This window comes from Mesocricetus auratus, unplaced genomic scaffold (assembly GCF_017639785.1).
Source record: "Mesocricetus auratus isolate SY011 unplaced genomic scaffold, BCM_Maur_2.0 Super-Scaffold_100006, whole genome shotgun sequence".
Lineage (NCBI taxonomy): Eukaryota > Metazoa > Chordata > Mammalia > Rodentia > Cricetidae > Mesocricetus > Mesocricetus auratus.
Genome location: NW_024429190.1, coordinates 54,898,554 through 54,924,321, shown reverse-complemented (window position 1 = coordinate 54,924,321; position 25,768 = coordinate 54,898,554). Strand labels below are relative to the sequence as shown.

General features: G+C 47.0%; 1 protein-coding gene across 5 annotated transcripts in view; it reads right to left on the bottom strand.

The window, feature by feature from the left end:
• Positions 1-25,768, bottom strand: part of Cracd (capping protein inhibiting regulator of actin dynamics) — a 210,680-nt gene that overhangs the window by 110,906 nt on the left and 74,006 nt on the right. For all 5 annotated transcript variants that reach the window (XM_040747245.1, XM_040747248.1, XM_040747250.1 and 2 more), the window contains exon 2: positions 9,873-10,021. The gene's annotated coding sequence lies outside the window, so the exon portion shown is untranslated. The remainder of the gene's footprint in view (positions 1-9,872; positions 10,022-25,768) is intronic.

The following is a 25,768-nucleotide window of genomic DNA, read 5'->3' as shown; positions in this document are numbered from 1 at the left end:
TGGAAACCTTTGCTAAAGGAGACCTTTGGTAGTCTTTATTTTAGAGAATTAAAAATAGTTTTTTTATGTTTTATGTGTGCCTGCTTGCATGACTATGCACTGTGTGCATGCAGTGCCCACAGAGGCCAGCAGAGGGCGGCAGATCCGCTAGAGCTGGAGTTAACAGATGATTGGGAACTGACTAGTATGGATGCTTGGAACAGAACCTGTATGCTCTCTGTAAGATCAGCAAGGGCTGTTAACCACAGAGACATCTCTCTTGTGCCTTTTAGGGATCTTTATTGCCACCCTCATCACAGTCACTAGGCAAAGCTTGAATGTTTATCCTGTGGTGCAGTGCAGATGCGAATCTGTTTTGTTCTCTGGCTGAGGTGCCCATTTCCCCCAGGAATGCCATCATAAATGGTGACTGCTGTGCTCCCTTAAGAAATTCACTGTCATGGGGCAGGCTGAGTCCTTAGAACCAGTGACTGTGTCATTTTACAAGGCAAAGGAGGTTCAGCAGATAGGACTCTGTGAGAGATGTTGAGGCTGGAAGATTAGCCTTAATTATCTGGGTGAACCCAATAAGATCACAGGGTCTTTTTTGTTGTTGTTTTTATTTTTCAAGACAGGGTTTCTCTGTATTGTTTCGGAGGCTGTCCTGAAACTCGCTCTGTAGACCAGGCTGGCCTTGAACTCAAAGAGATCCGCCTGCCTCTGCTTCCTAAGGGCTGGGATTAAAGGCGAGTGCCACCAACGCCCCGCCGATCACAGGTCTTTTAAAGAGGGAGTCAAGGGTATGAAAATCACAGGAGGAGCTGTGATGAGAGGGGTGGTCGGCAGAGGGCGTGGCCTCAGTGGGAGATGTAACATTGCTGGTTTTGAAGAAAGAGGAACCTGCCATAAGCCAAGGAAGACAGACAGCCCCTACAAACTATACAAGAGCAAGGGATTCTCTCCAGAAGCATCCAGGAGGATTAAGCTTCTAATTAGCCATTATAACATTAATGACTAGACACCATTGTCTAGAGCTACAGAGTGTCCCAAGCAGCCCTGCTGACTTGTGGCTCTAGAGCTACAGTGTATTCTCAGTTCTCAGCCTGTTTGTAAGACTGTTCCAACAAGAACAAGACCTTTCTGTGAATACGTCCTTTTGGGAACCTCCGATTTACATTATCTCCAGAATGTCTATATGTGGGAAGTGTGAAAGGATTTCTGTTGCATTGTTTAAATCAGAATTCCCCAAAGACAGGTAAGTAAAACATCTTTCAAATCTGTCTTCACCTGACAGAAGCAGGGAGGGTATGCCAACACTAAAAGGCCTTCTTCCGCCCCTCTTTTATTTCATCCAGGTACCCAACCCTCCAGATGCTGCTGCCGGAATTCATGGTGTCTTCCTGCTCAGTCAGCACTGCCTAAAAACACCCTCACAGACACCACCAGAGGCATGTGCTCAGTCTGGAGGGTCCTAAATCCAGGAAGCTGGCAATGAAGATCCTACCATCACAGTCATAGAACCTACCGGGGGTGGGGGATTGGGGGGATGGGACTACTACGGATTAAGCAGTTCTGCTCTCTGTGATGGCGGCAGGAGATGCAGGCGTTCTCCCATATGCTTACCTACACTTGAAACCCCATCCCCTGAAGTCATTCACGCATTTCCCAGTGTTCAGCAAGGCTCAGCACCGTGATGGGTACTGGGATTATGGTGGGACATGGTGTACTAACTACCTCAAGGAAAGTGCCAGGGGCTCAAGGAGATTATCTTCTATTAGAAGAGAGGACTTTTACTTGCTTTTGGAATTTTCGAGACAGGGTTTCTCTGTGTAGCTTTAGAGCCTGTCCTGGAACTAGCTCTGTAGACCAGGGATCCGCCCGCCTCTGCCTCCCAAGTGCTGGGATCAAAGGTGTGCGCCACCATGGCATGTCGAGAGGACTTTTTTTTTTCCTTAGCACACAGTTACAAGCCAGGTAGAGTTGAAGCTCTACTTCTTACGGGGTGCAGACAGACACCCACTGGAACTGCTGTGGAAAGAATCACTTCTGGGAGGGGAGGGGTCAGAGGACCCGTCATTTGCAAATGTGTTTAAGGACAGCTGAGCAAAAGGGACACCAGGTGAGCAACCGTCTCTACAACAGGAGCCATTTAAATCCCTGCACCAGTGTTCCCAGGTGGAGTAGTGTGTTGGGTCCTCGTAAAACCCGTCCTTATTTGTCGCATAATCCAAGTTATGAGTTGGGGCTCCAGCAGAATGTTGCCATTTGTTACAAATCAGAAACGCATAGATGACCAAATCCGGAATGTGAACGGACAGTTCATCTCCACTGTTCCTCTGGGGCTGGTTTTCGGCCTGGAAAGGACTTGGTGAGGCTTGTGCCCAGCACTGTCTGTGCTCTTGTCTTTCCAGAGTGCTACAGCCTTCGTCTTTGTTCCCTAGACCTCTGAACTTCAGAATTAAAGTCACTCATTTCAAAGAACCTAACACCAGTTCTGTGGCTGTGCATGTAAATGAGGTCTCTGCTTTGACAGGAAACGGCAGTGGAGGCCCCTCTCCCTGCTGGTTTTAGCTTTCTGTGTGCAGTGCCCATTTCGGTCTCCTTAGGAGCAAAACTCCATTACTATTTGTCCTTTGTAAGCCTGGAGTGCAGAGCCCTGCCTTTTCCGTGGGAGGCATTTGGCATGTTTGCCCAGATGCTGAAAGGGACCCTGGGATGGGAACACTTGCCAATTCGAGCCAGTGTAGAAGAGAAATGAACTTTTACTTATGTTAGCAAGGAAAAGATTAAAATGGGTGGCATTTTAGGGGTGAGGAACCCAGCATATTTTTCTGCCCTGGTTTTAACCTCTTAAAAAACTGACACTGTGCCCAGCTTATGGCGGTGCTACAGGCCAATCAAGCAGTTGGATCCTCAAGTTACACCAGAGCAGCAAGAAAAGGATTAAGAATGTCAGGAGGTCCCCTCCCAAGAACGCTCCTATGGTATGACCTCTGGTGGTTGTGGGTCCCCCTTGTTTGTCTGGCAAACACCTTCTCCTCTTACCAGAGGGCTCAGATGGCACCCGTGGGAGGCCCTGCTTCCCCCCCAGGGCATTTACTTTGCCTTTTATGCTCCAGGCATTCTGTGCAAAAAAAAAAAAAAAAAAAAAGCTCTCAAATATCACTAACCACACTTTATCCTGTTATCTGTTTACATATCTGAATTCAGTTCACACAGTGGTGCCCTTGGTATTTGCTAAGGCTAAATTCAAAGGCTCAGAGTCGGGCAGGACTCTGGGGTTTCTGGCTGCCTCCTACAGGACAGACAGGGACAGGAACCCTTCCAGGTCTCTGTAGGAGCAGAAGCAGCAGCAGCCGACAGATGGGCCCGGGGAGGGCGAGACACAAACCCCTAGACAGCAGGGTCTCATTTCATATCCTTAGCCCCGAGCACCATGTCTGTGCATCAACAGCCCCGTGCATGCTAATGGAAGGAGGGAGAGAGGGAGAGAAGCAGGGAAGATGGAAGGAAGAGAGGAGAGGAGCCACAAAACTGGACCCCTTGCAAGGCTATCACTCAATTCTGTCAGCATCCCGGAACTTTGCAGGTGGCGTCAGGAGGCTCTTGGAAGTAACTTTTTGGAGTTGAAAGCTGGCAACTCAGTGCCGTCTCATGACAATATGGCATATGAGGTTCACCTCTGGTGGAGGTAAGTCAGCATGAGCCCGCATTTAACTGTGGTCCTTGTTAAGGATTCTGGCGCAGCCAGCAGGCCTCGAAAGAGAGATGTACAGGTGGCCTTCAGTGACTAAGCCACTCTGTACATGAAACCAACTCTTCGGCTCTGCAGTCTTAGAACATGGGCTCTTTTGCTAGCACAAAGGGATATCATGAGAATTTCAGCCCCGCAGAATCCTGCTTGCCACCCAGTTTCCCACTTCTCCGCCTGTGCCCGTCTTAGGTTTCCCTGGGCAGATGGAGCGGGCACTCACATTTCAAGCCTTCACTGTCTGCATCCCAGATCCCTTCCCCTGCAGGGACTGTCTTCCTAAGGAGGTCCCCAGGAGGTGACAGTGTAAAGTATGCTTCAAATTTTCATCCCCAGCAGCTGGTATCACCTAACACCCTCGAGAGGGACACGGCTTTGTGGAGGAGGCTAGCAATCTAATCTCTAGATCCTCAGCCAAAATATCAATTACAGGTTCAGCTGCATGGTGGGGTATATTGGAGTTCAAACAACCAGGACAATGGCATAAGTCAGCGGTGGGGGGGGGGCAGGTGGCTGATGGGATTGGGCCATATGGCAGGGGTTAAACAAGGTGAAGCTGACTCCTGCGTTTTCGCAGATTAAGTAATTTCATCCAAAAGTGCTGTCTGCCTCATGAAGCAACGGCAGGGGTGCTGGCGTCCCTAAGGTGGTTTTCCTGGAGAATTCAATTAGAAGCTACCGGTACTCCAACAGCATGTTAGCGCTCCTGAGTAAGGACGAGATTGTTGAAAAACGATTCATAATTACAAGGTTTTTTCCTACATGACACAACAGGTCACATGTTGTACAACTCCATTTATGTTAAAAATACAGAATAGGTGGCCTCGTAAAAATGCAAAGTAGGTTGATGGTTGCCAGGAGGCGGGGGCGGGGGTGGCTGTTTAATGAGTACAGAGTTTCATTTGAGGAAATGGGTTAGAGGTAATAAATTTATGACCTGTGAATGTACTGAATATACTGATGGGTCAATTCACTTTGAAACAGTTTTAAATGGATTATTTTGTTCCATGGTGCTATGGCACTGGGGGCTGGACCAAGAGCCTCTCACGGGCTAGGCAGGCACCTCCCATTCCACCAACTACACCTCCCTGTTTTTTCCTTTTACTTCTTTCCTTTTGAGGCAGGGTCTCACTAACCCACCAAAGTGGGCCTTGAACTTGTGATTCTCCTGCCTCAGCTTCCCAACTAGCTGCTATTACAGACTTGTACCATTCCATCCAGCTTAAAATGGCTTGGAAAACAAATCCATTGAACAGTTAATTTTATGTTATGTGAATCTTATCTGAACATTTAAAACTGTACTAAAGTATTTATAGTTTCTCAACAATATGAAATTACTGGGAAATAAAGGTAAGACTTTATTCCCATCCCAGCAACAGAAGGATTGAATCAGCATAGTACTTACCAGAAGCTTATAGAAAACAATTTAAACAAATGACTCCTGGTTTAGATGGCCACATAATAATTGTGTGTGCGTGTGTGTGTGTGTGTATGTATATGTGTGTGTGTCTGTGTATATGTGTGTGTCTATATATATGTGTATCTGTGTGTATGTATATGTGTGTGTCTGTGTATATGCATGTGTCTATTTATATGTGTATGTGTGTATCTGTATGTGCCTCTGTGTGTGAGAGTTTGTGTGCATGTATGTCTCTGTGTCTGTATGTGTATATATCTGTCTCTCTGTGTATGGGGTAGGGCAGAGGTCCAAGTCATGTGTCTCCCTCTTCAGGTCCCACCTTATTCTTTGAAATAAGCACTGAACCTAGTGCTCACTAGGAAGCCCCCGGGAACCTCTGGCTTCTGTCCCCAGCCTGGTATTACAGGCAGCTCTGGTATTACAGGCAGCCCGCATTTTGCTCTTTGAGCCAGCCCCTCAGCCCTGACTCTAATTTCCAATCAGCAGGGACCATCTCAGGAGCAGCGACTGTTCATCAGAAGTCCCCAAGTGCCAACTTCACCATCAAAGTCGGCTGAGGAGCGGGCAGTGCAGTTCAGTGGTGGGTGCAGGGCCTGCCTGTAATGCACTAGGTCCTGGGTCTGAACCCCAGCACTGTTCCAAACTACAAAACAACACGACAATCCCAACATATCAGTTAAACAGGCCTGCGATTACTAGACTCTGAACGCCAGCCAGTCTGGCCATAGGGAGCGGGGCTCTGTGGAAGTGATGACACCAGACAGCAATGACAGGCCACTTTAATTCAATAGAAGATCTGGAAATCTGGTCATTCTCACGTGTTGTTGGAGAGCAGAAGGCTCTCTGGAAGGAAGGCACTGTTTTCCTTTCCACTCTGGAACTGGGAAAAACATATGCTTCAGCACACACCTCCAGAGCAGTCAGCTAAGAGGAAGGCAAAGTGGCAAAGCTTAAGGGGATTAAAGCACATCTCAAATGAAGGTGAGAACAACCGGGCTTGAGAGGAGACTGCTGGCAGTCACCAGAAACAGCAAACATAAGGAAGGCTGGTGGGACTGTCAATCTTCCTGCATCCCCCTTTCTCCCTGTGCCGTTTAGACAAAGCCATGGACAACTGGCCTCCTCATCCTCACCGTCATCCTTGTGCATCTTCCCCATCCTCACCAGTCATCCCTGCACATCCTCCCCATCCTCACCAGTCATCCCTGTGCATCCCCCCATCCTCACCGTCATCCCCTCACAGCCTCCCCATCCTCACCGTCATCCCGGCGCAGCCTCCCCGTCCTCACCGTCATCCCCTCACAGCCTCCCCGTCCTCACCAGTCATCCCTGCACAGCCTCCCCATCCTCACCGTCATCCCTGTGCAGCCTCCCTGTCCTCACCGTCATCCCTGTGCAGCCTCCTCATCCTCACCGTCATCCCTGTGCATCCTCCCCATCCTCACCGTCATCCCTGCGCAGCCTCCCCGTCCTCACCGTCATCCCTGTGCAGCCTCCCTGCCATTATCATCTTGGTAAATTCCTAATCTCTGGTTTGCTCTCAGGAGGTTTTCTCCCTCCGGTGACCTTGTTTGCGCTCCCTGTTGGTCATGGGCAACCTGACTGAGATTTAGACACTCCTCTGATGTGACCACCTTTGGCTGGGACACTGTCCTCGCCATGTGTCCTCACAGGCATGGAAAGGCTCTGTTCCACGTTGGTGTAGCTCTCCTGTTCCAGGCACGTCTCTCAAGACTGCCTAACCTACAACTCCTAGCATGGCTTCACACTCACACATGTCTAGACAAGCTTCGCTTTTGAGAGACTTAAATATAGTGAAAGACAAAACGTATTAAATGCTCCAGAAGCCCCTAGTTCCAGTGTAGTAAGCCAAGTGACTTGGGGAGTGTGGTGTGTGTTTGTGGGCAACTTTTCCTATGTTACACGAGAAAAAGATGTGTCCCTGTCACCAAATGTTCTACACACCACAGGAATCGTAGTATAATTTTCTTGGAGAAAACCCTAAAAAGGAGAGAAAGCATCTGCCCTCTGTATTTGTCCCCTTGTCCCCTGCATATGTCATGCTACGAGGTAAATGCAAAACAGGGAGTGAGATCTGGGTGAGGAGGCTCTTCCCTTTAACAGGAAGAGGAGAGAGCCAATCCGAGACATCTCAGACTTGTACAGAGGACTGCAATACCGTGCTTGGTAGCTCCTGCTCTGGGCAGGGCAAGTTCTCTCAGCTCTGACCTGTTACCACAGGCACATGCGTGGTAAGGTAGAATCCACACTGGCCTGGCTCTGTTGATCACTGACTCTGCCTTTGGTGAGCCATTTGAGTCTCCTGAGACGGCACCTCTGCTAGGGCAGTGGGGACGGTAATGTCCCACTGAAGGTGGCTGTGATGGATTGAACTGCACCCCTCTCTCCTGAAGACAAGCTGAGGGCTTGACTCCTCAGCCACACCTCAGCCAACAGCCTTATGTGAAAACAGGGCTGCTGTGTGGGTAATCGGTTAAGAAGACATTGAAGCTGAGAAGGGTAGGCTGTTAGTGCACTGTCTGGTGTCCTTGTAAGATGGCCTCTGGAGACACGTACAGTAACAGGGATGCTATGTGAAGACACGCACAGAAACTGAACCACACAGCTGCAAGCTGAGGACTGCCAAAGATGGCCAGGAGCCACCACAGGCTAGGAAGAGAGAGAGAAGGAAGGGATCCCCCCACTAGGAGTCTAGTAAGAGCAGGGCCTAACTAGAGATTGGCTTGGTAAGGCCACAGAGCTATGACATGGTAAATTTCTGTTATTTTCAGCTCCTTAGCATTGGTACCTGGTTACAACAGCCCAAGGAAACTAGTATAGCGATGGAGGTCTTGTTGGTTTGTTTATTTACTTCCTTATTTATTTGCTGTGTGTGCGTCTGCACTTTAACTGTAAAGGAAAAGGTCACATTGACAAGAAAACACAGAAACCCTTAGTATTTGGCCATGTCTGAACTATGCCCAGCAGTTCACGTGCTAGACGCTTGATTTTGAATGGAATGGTATTGGGATGCGGGGACCTCCCTGGTCATGAGGCTGTGCCTTCAAGGATGGGCGGATGCCACGTCAGTGCTGGCTTATCTCGCGTGGGCTTGAGTTTGACCCTCTCCTGCTCCTTAGTCTTGCGCTGTCTGTTGCCTCCTTCTTCCGTGGCACGACACGACCCAAAGGTTCTCACCAGGTGCCAGTGGCATGTGTCTGGATTTGTAGCCTCCAGATGAGTCAACTAAGTCTGCCCTTTATAAATTATCCCATCTTGGATTCCTTGTTGCAGAGATAGAAAGTGGACTAAGGCAGCATCTAAACGGTTGAAACGTTATTGTCTTTGGACCCGACATTGCATCTCCACATTTACCTCCCATTACCTTCCTCCCATTCACCCTGTCTCAGCACACTGGCTCTGGGCTATGCCTGCAGCATGTGAGCTATGTTCTTTCCTTTTGGCCGAGGTATTACTGCTTCCTCTGCCCGGAACACGCCTAGGGCAAACCATGACTTCCAGACTCGCCTCAGTGAGACCGCCTCACAACGCAACACTGCAGTTTGGATCAACTCCCTGAATACTCACTGCCCCTCTCTTCCCTCTCCTTTCTCCCTTGCTCATGCGCTCACCAGATCTTAACGCCCTGTATCACACGCATTCTTGCACTGTCTATGACATCTCCCTCCTCCTAGGACGTGAGCTCCATGAGGGCAGGGTCCTGTGCCTATTTTACTCGGTGACACAAACAAACAGCCACACAGGGTCTAGCTCACTGGAGATGCTTCACAAAGAGCTATAAAATCCCTCATTCATTGTAAAACAGTCACATCCTCCTGATCATGGCGAAACTGCTCACATGTGCTGCAAACAAAGTAATTAAAAACAATGGAAAACCTCAACTTCCCTCCGTCCACTAAAGCCCTCTCAACGTAGAATAAACAAAGGGCAGTGGTTTTTTGTCTTCCTGCGGGTGACTCCTTCAGAGGTCCCGTCACAGGAGGAGAAATGCCATGACGGGGTAACAGCTTCTGGCAAGGCTCCACATGTGGGCTAAGAGTAGTCAGGTGTCTACACACACAACATCAATAGCGCTGCTGGCCATTTGCTTTGAGCTTTCACTTCCTTCTCTTCCCTCAGCTTACCTAAGGTCAAGACAGTGGAATGACACTATTCTTGGGAGGGAGGCAGGTGGAGAATGTCCCCCAGTCCTGAGTACCGAAACACAGGGCCATGCTCTGCCATCCCGAGTCACCATGAGAGAAAAGCTCCTTACCACACCACAGGGTGATAGAACAGCAGAAAAGCAATAAAAAGTAATCATGGTGTACTTAGATTTTTATTTCCCTCCTTCTATTTACAAAGTTTGTTTTGTTTGTTTGGTCAAACGTAGGCATTCAGGGAATATAAGTGGTTTGTTCAAGTTTACTGAGCTGCTGAGTAAACTTGCAGGGAACCAATACTAGGATCAGAAGATCATGAGTGACAAAGATCACCAAACTTCAATGCTCCCTGTCCGTTTTACAGCCCTGCTCACAGAAAAGACAGTCAGACAGACAGACAGACAGACAGACAGACAGACAGACACACACACACACACACACACACAGAGAGAGAGAGAGAGAGAGAGAGAGAGAGAGAGAGAGAGAGAGAGAGAGAGAGAGAGAGAGAGAGAGAGAGAGAGAGAGACTTCCTGGCCAGTGCTCTATGCAGGTGACCTACCGTTATGAAGGAACACAAATCCTATTGCTGCTGGATAATTCTCCGCCAAACTTTTCTTCTTGTAGAAAAGCAGACCCACCCTTGGGGGTATGCTCGTCAGGAACTGGGGTGCAGCACTGAGACAGCCTGGGAATCACGGCCCTTGGGAACTGTTGGGAAAAAAGACAAAACACCAAGCACATTTTTGACTTTCATCCTCGACTCAGAAGACCTCAGCCAGGGTCTCTTTTCCTTGTCTTGACCCAAATCAGTACAAAATGGTGGGTTTTGCTTGTTTGCTTTGTGAGACTTCTAATTAGGTCTAGGTGATATTGCATTTCATTGCTTATCCTACATTTTACTGTAAGGCTTTACCATATTTGTTGAAAACCTTCTGCTGTCGAGGGAACCAACGGAATCCCCTCCATAACCCTGGCATTTCCATATTCCCATACACAGCATTCTCCCATTGACTGCTTGTGGGAGATTAACTCAAACGGGAGGAACCAGAGGCCCAGACGCAGTGTAGCAGAGAGTGAAGGCAAGAGTCACCAAGTTATCTCTTTCCCCAGAGGTAGGGCACCTTTTCACTCAGATTCCAATCAGATTTAACTAGGTTAACATTTCCTGTGGGTAGGACACATACAGTCCCTTCTAGCTCTGCCTGGATAAAAACCATGATAATTAAACTGGAAACATGGAGGGGCATATCCAGGGGAAAACCTCACTTTTGATGGTGTCCTTTGTAAATTCAGTGAAACAGGAAAGGGACAATAAAAAGCCACCCAAATGGGTTGAAGCAACTGTGTAGAAGAGTTGTGTAGAAGAACTCCTCTGTTGCTGGCTATGAAGGACTAACATATCAGACTAACTTCCCACCAAATGTAATTAGGCAGGTAGAAATCATCTCAAAATGTGTTTCAAGGCATGGGGTGAGCGGGGCATGGTGGCACATGTCTGTAATCCCAGCATTCAAGTGTACACACACACACACACACACACACACACACATATACACACACACACACATATACACACACACACTGAAAAAAAGGCAAAGCAAATTGAGTAAGGATAAAGACAGATGACACAATTAGACTAAACTTCAGTCATTTACACAGCAACGCTGTACCTGAAGCTGGTGACCACGCACTCTTTCAAGGCACAAGTCAAGCCCTAACAGAAATGAACACAAACAGGACTCATGAAGCAGGTCTGAAGTACTTTCAACCCATGGACATAAATCACAGAGTGCTATGTTCTAAAATGAATTATTCTAAGAGAATTAACAGGATGATAAGAAGTTACAAAAACATAGCTGCTTTTCAAAATCGAGGTAAGATTTACCTACAGTGAAATGTACTGCTGTAGAGTGGCACATTTTTATACATCACTGTTTTGGAGACAGGGTCTCACCATGTGACACTGGCTGGCCTGGAACTTGCCATGTGAACTTGTATGGCCTGAACGCAAAGAGATTTTCCTGCCTCCATTTCCAGAGCTCTGGGGTTAGAAATGTGTGCCATCATATTTGGCCATTTTGGTATATTTTTGATAATGGGCCCAACTCTAGAACCATCAGGAAAACATAAGACATCTCCATACTTTCAGAAAGCTCCCCCATGACCCTGTCAGCTAACTCTATGTCCCTTAGGAATGCTGTCATTCCCATGACCACAGTCAGTTAGTTCTTCTTAAGTTTCAGACAATGGACATGCAGTGTGTGTCTTTGTGTCTGACGAAATGCACCCAGGACAGTGTTCTAAAAGTCACCCGTACTGTTAAGTCTACAAGCAGTTTGTCCTTTTTTGTTGCTGAGAAATATTCCATTGCATAAAAACACCACATTTGCAATACCATCTCTGATGGACATTTGTTTCCATTTTGGGATATTTTGGACGAAGCCGTCGACTCCTTTACCTGCCTTTTGCAAACATTATTTTGATTTCTTTTGGGGAAAAAGCCTTACCCTAGCCGTGGGACCACCAGGTTACAGGTTGAGCAGTGCTTAACTCCAGAAAACCGCCAGACATTTTTGCAGAATGCTTGCCCCATTTTACATCCCCATCAGTAATATATGACAGTTTCAGTTTATGCAAGCTCAGGAACACTTCCCTGTTGCCAATTTCCATTCTGAGGCACCACTGTGGCACCTCCAACTGTGTCACAAAAAGACAAAGGATTCAGTTTTTTAAGTGGGCAGAGGAATTCAGCAGACAGCTCTCCAAAGAAGACACACAAAGCAGTGTGCACTTCGGAGACGCAGCACCAATAATTTGGGACATGCAACCACGTCGTGCTGAGAGGCCATCTCACACGATGAGAATGGCCAGCATGAGGAGCACAGAAAATCAGTGCTGCCAGCGCTGTGAAGCTCTTGTGTGTGGCCTGTGGGATTGTAAAACGGTATGCTTACTACAAAAAACATAACGGCAGTTTCTCAAAACATTCAAAATAAAATTGCCATGTGACATGGCGATATTGGATAAGTAAACTAAAGAACTGGAATGAATTTCAAACTCAGTATTTCAAATTTCAACTATTAAATTATATACTTTCTTGAGACAGGGTCTCATTCTGTAGCTCCGGTTGACCTGGAATTCTGTATGTATAGCAGGCAGGTCTTGAATTCAGAGAGATGCACTTGCCTCTGCCTCTAGAACACTGGGATTCAAAGGTGTGTGCCTGACTGCAAAAACATTTTAAGTAAGTTATTGCAAACAAATTTTAACATATCAGCAAATTTACAAATGAGATTTGACTATACTACTAATGCATGTTTAAAAAGTTTTAAGTCTAAAATTTTTTCTTAAATTTCTTGCCATTTAGACAAAATAGTACACGTGAAGTCTAAAGATAAGTTTCCCATTTAGCATCAAGATGTTAGCTGAGCAGAGCCGGTCCCATGGGTGCCACTAACTGTCAAAGTGGCAGTTACAAGTGGCCTGTGCCCTGGTGGAAGCTCATGTCTATTCATGTCCCTTCTTATACCCACAGGGGGACCTTGGGAGAATGCTCAGAACAGTTTGTAAGTCAAGAATTGGAACCGGGCATGGTGGAGCTCTGCTGGACGTGGTGGCCTGTAACACAAGCTACAAAGGATGCTGCAACAGGCGATCCAGATGCCAGAAGGAACCCAGAAATGCAGTCTCTCCACCCCGCCTTCCCCAGCAGAACATCAGGAGATGGCACATGGGGCAGACCTCCCGAGAGCTATGCTGATGGAGGCTTGGCTGGGCTCTAGATAACTAGAGAGAGAGAGACAGACACACACAGAGAGAAACAGACAGGCAGAGAGACAGAGAGACAGAGAGAGAGAGAGGGAGACAGACAGACAGACAGACACACACACAGAGACAGAGAGAGAGAGAGGGAGACAGACAGACAGACACACACACACACACACAGAGACAGAGAGAGAGAGAGACAGAGACAGAGACAGAGAGAGAGAGCTGGGGATATAGCTCAGTGGTAAGCCACCTGCCTAGCACACATGAGGCCCTGGGTTCAGTCCTCAGTGTGTAAAAACCAATGCCAACCAAACACCCCTATATGAAGAAGGTGGGCGTGTAGCAACACGTCACAGTGACGATGCCATAATGAAATCTATATAACCAAATACTTAGTGAACAAATTAACAGACATATCTGAGTAACCTTTTCCCCAAATATGCACAAAGTCAGGAAGAAAGAAACAACCCACCTGCTGACACCTTGGAGGCACAGGGGCAAGCAACACCAGGGAGAAAATCTGAACGAGGGCATGGACGGCTGAAGGGGAACTCCCTGGAATAGCGGAAAGCAAGTTGCACAACCTGCTGTCACAGGACCACCCCGCGGGGAATGGGGACAGTCAGGAAGCCCAGTGTGAAGCCACATCTACAGGGTTCACTTACTCCCACGAGCCAAGATGCCAGGGACCTGGCAGCTGAAAACAGGGTATAACAGACCCAGGGGCCATACTTTGAGCTTTCTGCCCAGGAGTGGAGATGCTGCCTGTTGTTTCTGGCCAGGCGGAATAAGGTTTCTGTCTGCAGGACCTCAGATAAGCATGGTCACTTTGGTCTTCTTGGCCCATACTCGAAGTTCAGCCTTTAATGGCGGAATCATCTCTCCAGCCCTCACCCCATTCTCATTAGCAACTGGCAGAAGCAGCGGTGACACTAGTTTTGGTGGCTCTCAGTGGACATCATGACCTGAAAAGAGATACTTTTCTCCCCTACAGACAGCAGGGCACAGCAGGAATGATCTGGATTTCAAGTTAGGAAGTCTTTATTTTAGTCTTGCCTAGACATGAAACAACAGTGTGAAGTTGGAAATAAACAGGGTGTTGTAGATGGAGTTTTTGTCTCACCATCCTTGGTCCTAAATAAACATAGGGACTTATATTAATCATAAACTGTTTGACTGATGACTCAGGCTTCTTATTGGCTAGCTCTCTTTTAATTATTAACCCATAACTATTAATCTATGTGTTTCTACATGGCCTTATCTTACCGGAGAATGCTGGGGCCTGTTACTCCTTTGGTGGCTACGTGGCATCTCTCTCTGGCAGCTCCTCTCTCCTTGCTCTCCCCAGAATTCTCCTTATTTGGTAGTCCCACATCTACTTCCTGCCTGGCTACTGGCCAATCAGTGTTTATTCATCAACCAATAGGAGAAACATATATAGAGAAGGACACCTCCCATCAGGGTATTAATGATTTCCTTTCCCCTTTACCTCCTGTCACTATTTCAAATACAGAAATTCTGGTCTTCCATCTCCTGCCTTCCTCTGGAGAGATTCTGGAAAGAGGTAGATACAGGTGATCTCCTGAGAGCTGTGTGCGTACTATAAGCCAAAAAGAATAATAAAAGCATTGCCGTGGCTAAACCTCCCAGACACCTTACCAGGGAAGATAGGCAGGCTCCAAGGGGGACTTCAGAGCTCCTGTACAGATCTTAGGATTTCCTATCTTTCTTTTTTACAGAAACATGTCTTCATTAATTGGCTGAGATAATTTATAAGACTCCTGCTATTATTAATTTTGATTTCTCTTTTCACTGTTAAATTTCAGAGGCAATTTATCTATTTCTGCTAGCTCCATCATCTATACCTTCTAGGTCAATAATTTTTCCTGCCAGCTCCACAATCTATTACTGCTAGCTCCATCATGTATGTTTGCTAACTCCATCATCGATGCTTTCTAGCTCCATCGTCTATGCTTGCTAGCTCCATAATCTGTTCCTGTTAGCTTCATGATCTGCGTGTGCTAGCTCCGTCATCAGTGCTTGTCATCTATCCCTGCCAGCTCCCTTATCTGTGCCTGCTAGCTCCGTCATGTATACCTGCTAGCTTCATGATCTGCGTGTGCTAGCTCCATCATCAGTGTTTGTCATCTATCCCTTATCTGTGCCTGCTAGCTCCGTCATGTATACCTGCTAGCTTCATGATCTGCGTGTGCTAGCTCCGTCATCAGTGTTTGTTATCTATCCCTTATCTGTGCCTGCTAGCTCCGTCATGTATACCTGCTAGCTCTCTCACCTATGCCTGTTACCCCCACCATCTCATCACTGTTCTCTAAACTCCCCAAACCTGAGTTCCAAGTAAAACGCCTGCTCAATTTTCCTTTAATACTCGCCACCCCCACCTATAGCTCTGTAATACAGGATGCTGCTAGCTGAGGTCACTTTCCTTTCTCTCCTGGGTTCTGTGTGTTCCTAGGTGAACCCAATCCTCTATACATTCTCCACCACTGACAAATCTACAAAGTGAACGTATCCATTCCTTACCAGCTACGATGACAAGGCAGTTGTTCAAACCCTAATGTTGGCCACTAGATAGTTTTATTCTCTCTGATTCTCCATGTCTGGTGGCTTGTTTTAATCTTATTTGTTTCTCTGACTGTCTCTTTCACTTGCTATCTCTGTGGCCGTCCCAAGCATGCCTGACCAGGCTGCAGTATCCTGTGACTCAGAAAATTAATTCAGCACATCCTGTTTTCATTAAGTTACTCTGTTTCTATAAAACATGCAATTACTTCTGGTTATTCACACAGTAAGTTTCTGAACGTGGCATCCCAGACTCCACAGACTGGCTGACTTTACCTCTCTAAGCCTTTCCCCATACCCAACACTTGGCAGCCCTCATACAAATTACCTATGCTGGACTAATCAATGACCTTGCTCTGCCAGAAAATATCCAGTATGAATTTCTACCCTAAGCTCATCTCCTCTCCCTTACCCATCTTAGCTCCCTCTCTTTCTCCATTTCCCTCCCTCCGTCTTTCTTGTACCTCTTATGTGGGTGAAGAAATGGCAGATCTCATGGCCATGCCTTCAGGCAAGCTAGACAAGCACTCTTCTACTGAAATAATTCTCAGTCCTGGCTCCTATCATTTCCCATACAATGGAGAAAGGTCTGGGTTTTCCTGAGACCTTCCACTTTCCACCCCACCCCTGCTGCGATTCATGATCGCACTCCCACGGAGTAACAGCTCGAGTAAAATGCCCACAAAGCACCCAAACTGGTGGGAACTACAGCTGTCTCTCCAACCAAACCAGAAAGCATGTGACGCGGGGGAACAGAAGGACAGGAAAGGACTGGTTCTCTGTGCTTGTGATGGGAGCATCAAGATGCTACTCCATTACAAAGGGCGGAGGGGCAGGAGGAGGAAGGACAAAGGAAGGGTTTTGTTCTGTGGCTCAGTGAAAGTACAGACAGAACCTGACCATCGTCCACTGAACTGGCTCCATTGTTGGTGGTAAGTAGTTCACCAGATAACGCCTTTGTGGGATGCTTGATTCCCAGCTTCTCAAAGGACACTGTTCACAAGCACATCTTAGGGGTAACTGCATCTCCCTTGACACTTGCCTGCAGAACAAGCAGCTATTAATTTACTGTATTCTTGAGGTCACATCTAGGGTTCAGACGTGCAGGCAGAGGCTTGGACAAGCATCTAGAACCTGTTCCCCAGGCAGAGGAGGCGACCTTGGAGTGTACCTCTGGTGGTCCTTTTTTGTGAGTAATATTCCATGACCTGAGGCTTCCAAGCAGATGATAACAATTACTTGTGATTCCGACATGCAGCAAAGACAGTCGCCATCCCTAACCCTGTAATGGAATCCTACTTTCAGTCTCGTCCTATCCCCCTCCACTTTATTTCAGGACCACTCCGTGATTTACCTCAGCTGTACTCTCCTTTGCTGGGCTTTCTATATCAGAATATTGTAGGGTATCTTTCCTGGTTTACCTACAAAAAGCAACCTCATATTAGCCTGCTCTCAAACAGTAGAAGTACATTCCCTCAATCCACTCATACCTAGCCCCTGATAGCTTGTGCCCGGTTCAGGAACTACAAAAGAATAAACTGGGGGGGGGTGAGCCCATATGAGAAACAGGGGGTCTCAAGAGCCAGCCAAAGCCTTAGGGACAGCCTCTGCTCCTCCTGCTAGGAGTCCGACAAGCAGACCAAGCTACTACACAACTGTCACATATATGTAGATGGAGGAGGAGCTTAGACCTACCTCATATGCCATGCTTTGTTGATACCCACAGGAGGCCTGCCCCTTTCTAAACAGAACCAGAGGAGGAGTGGACTGGGAGCAGAGGGGAGGAGTAGGAGGGGATGGAAAGAGAGGAGGGAGGCAGATCTGTGGTCAGGATGTAAAATAAATAGATAAACTTAATAAAAAAACAAGCTAACTGGCTTATCTCCAGTTTCACCAAGACAGCTGTACACAAGTGCATCACCGACACTAACTGCATCTCCCTGATACTTCTCTGCAGAATAACCTATTCATCAGCCAAGGAAGCCTGCAGCCCAAATGACCCAATTTGTTCTTATGTATAGGTTTGCAGTCAGTTGCTGATGTACTTAGCAGCAGGCTCTGTAGAAACCATGCCATCTCCAGCACCACAGCAGCAGCTGCAAAGCTATCTGACCCTTTCTGTATTCCCAGAGCCCTTAATCTAAAAGGCACCCGGGATCGGGTGGATCTGGGTTCCTCAGTACCTTTCCAGGAATGCTTCGGGTACACAATCACACAGAGCTGTAAGCGGCGCTCCCAACTCTTCCTCTCCTTGACACACTTCTTGTCTTACTTTTGGGTAGACATTCAAAGTTTACAATCAGTAGGCAGAGAGGCATCTGCACTTGCATATACAGTGCAGTTTATTTCCACTAGCCAAGTTACAAGGGAACCTGAGTGCCCTCAGCAAATTGTGAAGCTATGCAGTGGAATACCATTCAGTCTCAAAAAGAAAGACCTTCTATTATTTATTACAATAGGACTGAACTTCAGGACATTGTGCTAAGTCAGTTAAGCCAGGCAGAGAAAGCTAAAAAGCTAAACTCCACATGCTCTCTCATTGTGAGCAGAATCTAAAATGACTACATAGAAGCAGGGAGCAGAGCTGGTATGGGGGATGGGGTGTGGCTGTGCTGGTGTGGGGGATGGGGTGTGGCTGTGCTGGTGTGGGTGTGGCTCTGCTGGTGTGGGTGTGGCTATGCTGGTGTGGGGGTGGGGGTGTAGGGGTGGGGTGTGGGGGTGGGTGTGGCTCTGCTGGTGTGCTGCTTACTTTTTGTCAATCTGACACAACCTATAGTCATCTGAGAAGAGGGAAATCAGTTGAAGGAATATTGCCATCAGACTGGCCTATAGGCAAATCTGGTGAGGTCATTTATCTTTATTAATGGCTGACATGGTGTGGGTAGGGCAGCCCCAAACACACACTTCTACATAGAAGAAAAATCCTATGGGAAAAATGGGTGGATTGGTTAATTTTTGGATCTGGCTTCCACACTTTTAAAACCTTGTACCTATTTACAGGGCATCAGATTGATTTATTTACTTATCTCCATTGGGGCTACTAAAGAGAAAGCATCAATTTAATATTAAAAATGATATTCAGCTGAGTAATTCAAAATGTTTCACATGAACTTTCTCATTAATCTTCCATGATATAGGAGGGGACAACATTATTTGTCAATATTTATAGCCTTAAAATGGCATCATTATCCAAGATTCAATGTCTTATTTACAGTCACTCAGTCGGTCTCTTTGTCACCCTGGAGCGTCTTGTACAAAGAGATTTGTCTACTTTACCTATCTGAGGCGTCACTATGGCAGCTGAACAGAGTAGAGCTGGTGAGTTTCAGCCTGTTGCTCAAATCTTGCCCACAGCCTGATTTTACAAATAAAGTTTTACTGAAAGCAGCCTCAACTACTCATTAAAGCATCGTCTTACCACTCCTGCTGCACAACGGCAAACTGAGTCCTCGTCCTGAGGCCACAGCCCTAAAGACTAAAGCACACATCATTTGGCCCTTTACAGGAAGGCAACAATTCACATCTTTAAGTCAGAGAGACCCGACCAACACCAACAGATTAAACAACACTTCTGTGGAACTACTTCTAAATTGTCAACTGCTACTACATGTAAAGGCGTCTTTATCACAGTTATCTATTTGTGGGAGGTGGACCAGACATGTGCCACATCTGCAGGACATCTGTCCTTTGACTTTGAACAACTTGGAAGCTTGGTTCTTGACTTCCACCACCCAGGGATCGATGGACCTCGTCTTCAGGTTTCCAGGCAAGCATCTAACCCACCGGGCCATCTCTCCAGCCACTAGATTTTGGATTCTTTGGTAAGGAGGCTCTTTCTTTCCTACGTCCCACCCCCACCACTGTAAAAGCACGGTACTTCGACATGGGCGGGAGTTGACAAACACATCGTTACTGGAAAGTAAAGCTGTATTAACTGGCTTCTAAGAAAATCTTTCCTCTGTGTTAGTCCTCCCTCTTCACTACCTACTGGTTTCAAAGGAAACTGTAAAAGAGCAAGGATGAGGAGGGCAGTATTCAAATGATGTGATTTAAAAACTCTAAGTTTAAAAACAAGTCTACCTAACCTTTGATCCCAAATTCTGCTCTTCAGCAAAGTCCTGCTTGCAGTGTCACCTGCCTAGCAGGCTGTGGTGAACACGGGCAAAGAGCATGCATACTCACTCAGAAGCCAAAAGTCCCAGATAGGCATCTCCAGTTTAAAAAGGAGGAAATTTCATGTCCTTGAGACGTGATTCCTCTCTTGGGCACATGTAACGAGGCTATTCTTGGTCCCCAAATCTGTGTTTCTCCTGCTCAAATGCCACAAAAGATACCCCTTACCATGGTCCCTTCTAATTTTACCACTGCCTAAAACATGCGAATTTATGCAAGAGCAAGGTGCTATTTTGGTTCCTCCTGACAGAATCACTTTCATTAAATGATCTTGGTATAAAAACAAACCTCTCACGCTGAGCTACCCACACATGCTGGAGATTCAGAACCAGTCTGAAAATTACCAGGGACAATGAACACATTTCAGGTCATTATTTTCTTCGATGACATTAGTGGCATTTTTTTTTTAAAGCCACAGATTTTTTTTTAGGATGCATGGTATTTCTGTAATTTTCATATTATATTAAGAACCCATGGACAAAGGCCTTATCTCCTGTATTTTATTTTCTCTACACCTTTGTCTTGTACAGATGAGCAGGTATGAGATGAAAAGGAATGAGGGATTTGGGGGATGTAGTTTAGTGGGAGAGAATATAACTCATACCTGTAAGCCTCTGGATTAAATCCTCCAGAAAGGGGATGAGGAAATATCCCTGAGGGAGCTAAGGTCTGTTCACACTAATATGCCTTAAAAACTAGGGAGAAGCAGCATATACCCTTTTCTCAAAAGAAAGAATTTAAAATATATGCTACAGGAATGATTTAAGTGGGATTTTCCATTACATACGGTTTTACTAAATGTGTATCACTTTTGCTAAAGAAGAAACTCAGAGAAAATTGGACTGGTCTGTCTCTAGGTCCTATCAAATGTCAGGACTAGCAAATTGTATGTGGTCTGAAGATGACACTCGTGTTAGAGTCAATAACTACTCTACAGTTATTGATCAGCTCACTCACACACAAAGGTTTTGCGTAGTTTCTCCCTGTCTTTGTCAGTGTTCTATTGCCATGAAGAGACACAATGGTCACGACAACTCTTACAAAGGAAAGCATTTAACTGGGACTGGCTTACAGTTCAGAGGTTTAGTCTATAATACCATGTAGTGAAGCATGGCAGCATGCAGGCAGACATGGTGCTGGAGAAGGAGCTGTGATTCTACATCTATATATAATGGCAGCAGGAAAAGACCCTGGGCTTGGCTTGAGCACTGAAAACCTTAAAACCCACCCCCCAGTGACACACTTCCTCCAACAAGGCCACACCTCCTAATAGTGCCACTCCCTGGTGACCGGGCAGTCAAATCTATGAGCCTACGGAGGCCATTCTTACTCAAACCACCTCATAACCCTTCCTAAGCTACAGGTGAACACACAGGAGTGCAGTACAGCAGTCAGCGCTAGAGACCCCACCCCGTGCCAATAGCCACCTTTTCTCATGCTGGCTTTATTAACAGGATTTGAAGAGTGTTCCTTCATCCAACATCATCCGACACTGTAATGCCAAAGTGGTGTCCACAGCTTACAACATGGACGCACTTAGGCATCAGAGAGCTGACTGGTGTTCACAGGGAACAGCGACTTTGGGCTGCTTATGAAGAAGAGGTTTTGTTTGTTTGCTACTATACAGGGAAGGAAGTTCCCTTAAAGGCTGAAGGGACAAAGAGGGATGCTCACAGTCTTCCGGAGTGCACACAGCAATGCTGAGGGACACTCACATTCTCTGGAGTGCACACGGCAATGCTAGCAAAGGGAGCTATGCTTTAAGACTGGATATGAAAAAATCTCTACCTGGCCAGGTCCTTCTGAGCTCACTGAAGGCAGGGGCAGACAGGTGACATCACCCTGATGGATGTGGTCATTGCCAGTCACCAAGTGACACACATTTCCCTCTCTTCTGCAGACATATCAACACACAGGTGACAGCCAGCCATAAAGATAAAATATTTGCTCCTAAAACAAATATCAAGTGGACAGTTTGAGGGTCTGAGATTTAGCATCCCCCATAAAATATTCATAAAATAGCTGCCAGTTGAACTGAAAGGATTGTTAACTTCTCAACAGCACCACCTCCCTATTTTAAGATTAACATACAGAGTGCATACTGGGCCTGCCTTTCTTCTAGAAGGCAAAGGCCTGCTGCGTAATGTAATCTTTATTCTTCCCTTTGGAGGAAGTTGTAAAGCCACTATTTACGGTAAGGTAAAGGCACACCATTTCAGCAAACACCTCAGCTCCCTTTCAAAAAGGCAACCCAAAGGATTCAGACAGACTCCATCCCTCCCTCCCTCCCTCTTTCCCTCCCTCCCTCTCTTCCTCCCTCCTTCCCTCCCTCCCTCCTTCCCTCCTCCTTTTTACAATTTCATACTATTTCATACTTGTGTAGAGTGTGTTTTGAAAAGACTTAACCCCCACTCCCTTTTCTTCTTCTCATCCTTCTCCAGATAACCTTTTCCCCCTCCTGTGTGTGTGTGTGTGTGTGTGTGTGTGTGTGTGTTCAATGGGGAATTATTCACTAGAGTTTGGGCAATTTATCATTTGGTACATCACTGAACTCCCCCCACCCCTTCCCCAGCAACCCATTAACTAACAATAGCTCCTCAGAGGGGTGGGACCTCTCCCATCCATTACAGAAAGTTGATTGGCCCAATCTAGAGCTCATCTTGTACAGGTAACTACGGCTGCTGTGGGTTCAAGGCTGCACTGGCCATGCCATTGGATCCAGATATGTTAGAGGGCATTTTTACACAGTAGGAAGAGAGATACAATGCAGAGAAATGGGATATTTGGCATTCCTATTTGATCTGTGCAAGGAGGTTCTTCCCACTAAGGGTCAGTAACCACATTTGTAGGCTTCTTGTGAGCAGCTGTCGGAGGGCTATGAGACCGCATGCATGTGCATGTCCAGCTGCTGCAGGGCTATGAGATCGCATGCATGTGCATGTCCAGCTGCTGCAGGGCTGTGAGATCACATGCATGCACATGTCCAGCTGCTGCAGGGCTGTGAGATCACATGCATGTGCATGTCCAGCTGCTGCAGGGCTGTGAGATTGCATGCATGTGCATGTCCAGCTGCTGCAGGGCTGTGAGATCACATGCATGCACATGTCCAGCTGCTGCAGGGCTGTGAGATCGCATGCATGTGCATGTCCAGATGCTGCAGGGCTATGAGATCACATGCATGGACATGTCCAGCTGCTGCAGGTCTGTGAGATCGCATGCATGTGCATGTCCAGCTGCTGCAGGGCTATGAGATCACATGCATGCACATGTCCAGCTGCTGGAGGGCTGTGAGATCACATGCATGCACATGTCCAGCTGCTGCAGGGCTGTGAGATCACATGCATGCACATGTCCAGCTGCTGGAGGGCAGTGAGATCACATGCATGGACATGTCCAGCTGCTGCAGGGCTGTGAGATCGCATGCATGTGCATGTCCAGCTGCTGCAGGTCTGTGAGATCGCATGCATGTGCATGTCCAGCTGCTGCAGGGCAGTGAGATCACATGCATGCACATGTACAGCTGCTGCAGGGCTGTGAGATCGCATGCATGTGCATGTCCAGCTGCTGCAGGGCTATGAGATCGCATGCATGTGCATGTTCAGCTGCTGCAGGGCTGTGAGATCACATGCATGTGCATGTCCAGCTGCTGCAGGGCTGTGAGATCATATGCATGGGCATGTTCAGCTGCTGCAGGGCTATAAGATCACATGCATGCACATGTCCAGCTGCTGGAGGGCAGTGAGATCACATGCATGGACATGTCTTCCTTTAGAATTTGCCTCATCCCCTGGGGGTTTAGGTATGTTCTACAAGCACACATGTAGCTAAAGAGTAGGCTATTAACAGAAATTGAAAAATCCAAGGGATTATTATAAATACTACACCCAGACTCCAAGAGAAGGACTCACTTAGTGACTATTAGTACAGGTTATCACTAGTCATTACACAGCACTGCTTGCCAAAGGCACACACAAAAATATTTCAACAGCACCTTGAGCTCACTCCTGCTTTTCCTTGAGTGACAGCCGGGAGACAACTGAGTCTCATTGTGAAATCTTAATGTGCCACTTACTACCATGTGAACTTGGGCCTCAGTATGGAAAACAAGGGTGATAAAATTACCTACCTGACAGGATAATTGTGGAGTTTCAACGACCAGTAAGTATAAAGCATTCAAGATAGCTGACAAGTAGTAAATCCTTCCTAATGAGGTACCACTGTCCCCCAGAGTCTCTTTCCTTGTTCCTGGGGTACCTCAAGATACCCCTGGATCTTCTCACCATTTCCCTGTGGTCTATGGAGTCTTGGGGATGTTCCTCTTCAGTCCAGTGCAGTGGTTGGCTATGTGACCTGTTTTTGCACATGTTTTGCACATGAGAGAGCACATGTTTCCACTGCTCTTTCCTCAGCCACCGCCACCATGTGCCTCAAATAGGGGCTGTTCCTTGGGCCTAGATCATAGAATACAAAGACACAGGGCTCCAGAGCAGGTCTCAGGCCAGGTGGCCCCAGATACAGAATGTGGGCAAGAAATTAACTGTTCTTGCCAGCCACAGAGACTTGGGGGGTGCTGACCACAGCACAGCTGACTAAAACACGCATTGTTGGTTTGGTTTGGTTTATTGGATCAAACCGTGACTCCAACCAAAAAAAGCCTGGGAAAACTTTCTTTACAAAAAAAAATCACGCTGGGCGGTGGTGGCGCACACCTTTAATCCTAGCACTCGGGAGGCAGAGGCAGGCGGATCTCTTGTGAGTTCAAGGTTGGGCTGGACTGACAGCCTCCAAAATAATACAGAGAAACCCTGTCTCGTAAAACCAAAAAAAAAAAAACAAAAAAAAAAAACAACAACAACAACAACACTAGATAAGGATGGTAAATCTCCACAGTAGATTTCTCACAACAGCAACAGATTAGAGCTGGCCTAATAGTGACAAAGACTTCTTGGAGAAGTGAGTGGATGTGAGGGAGCAATTCCCCCTTCATCTGTTGACTGTGCCCCTTGATGAGACCCCAGACAGCAGTCAGCACCTCTGCATGCTTCCACCCTACCCAGCCCCTCCTAAGCAGCCATGATTTACCTTGTCCAAGCCCAGCAGTCCTATAAAACAAGCAGGTTCCCATTTTAGAGGAAATCCCTGAAGGCAGATTTCTTCATAGTTTATCACCAGGCACGTCGATTCTCTTTTTCCTTCCTGCCCTTTGTGGGGGTGTGGGAGGCACAAGGGGTGGCAGCTTTTAGGTTATTAGTTTATGAAAACCATCAACTGTCCTGTTTAACTCTTTCTGAATACTTCAGAGGGAGTGTGTTTCTTCTCCGGGGCCAAAGCACTATGGTGTTAAATTCCTGGTGGTGGTAAATACTGGCCACCATCATTAACTTCTGACAGACTTTGGGTGTCATTAGCTGGTCCAGACTGCTCGTGGGAGGAGGTTGGAGTGGGGAAACAGACATCAAGGAAGCACACAGCAGAGCCTTCACGTCATGTGAAATGCTGGAGAAAAGGAAAGGGGTGTGCCGAGACAGAGCAGTGAGGTACCGGTGAGATGGATGAGCATCACTAGGGCAATCTGGGAAGGCACATCTGAAGAGTGCACAAGGTGAGGCCGGAAGGATCAGGAAACTGTGCACAAGAAGACGTGCCTGTGTGAGGCCCTGAGTGAGAAGAGACAAGAATGGCTGAGGAACGGAATGGAACAACGGGATGCTGAGGAACGGAATGGCACAACGGGAGGCTTCTCTGGCTCTGGTTCAGTGGAAGAAGGAGAAAGTGAGATGGAGTTGAAGAGCAATCGAGAGCCAGACTGCAGGGGGCGTTAGAGGCCCAGAGTGTTTTTCTGAGAGGAGTAAGAAGACATGGGAGGGTTTTTAAGGAGGGGAGCGATGTGACCTGTTCAGGTCTGTAGTGGTTAAAGCTCTGTGGGAACAGAGG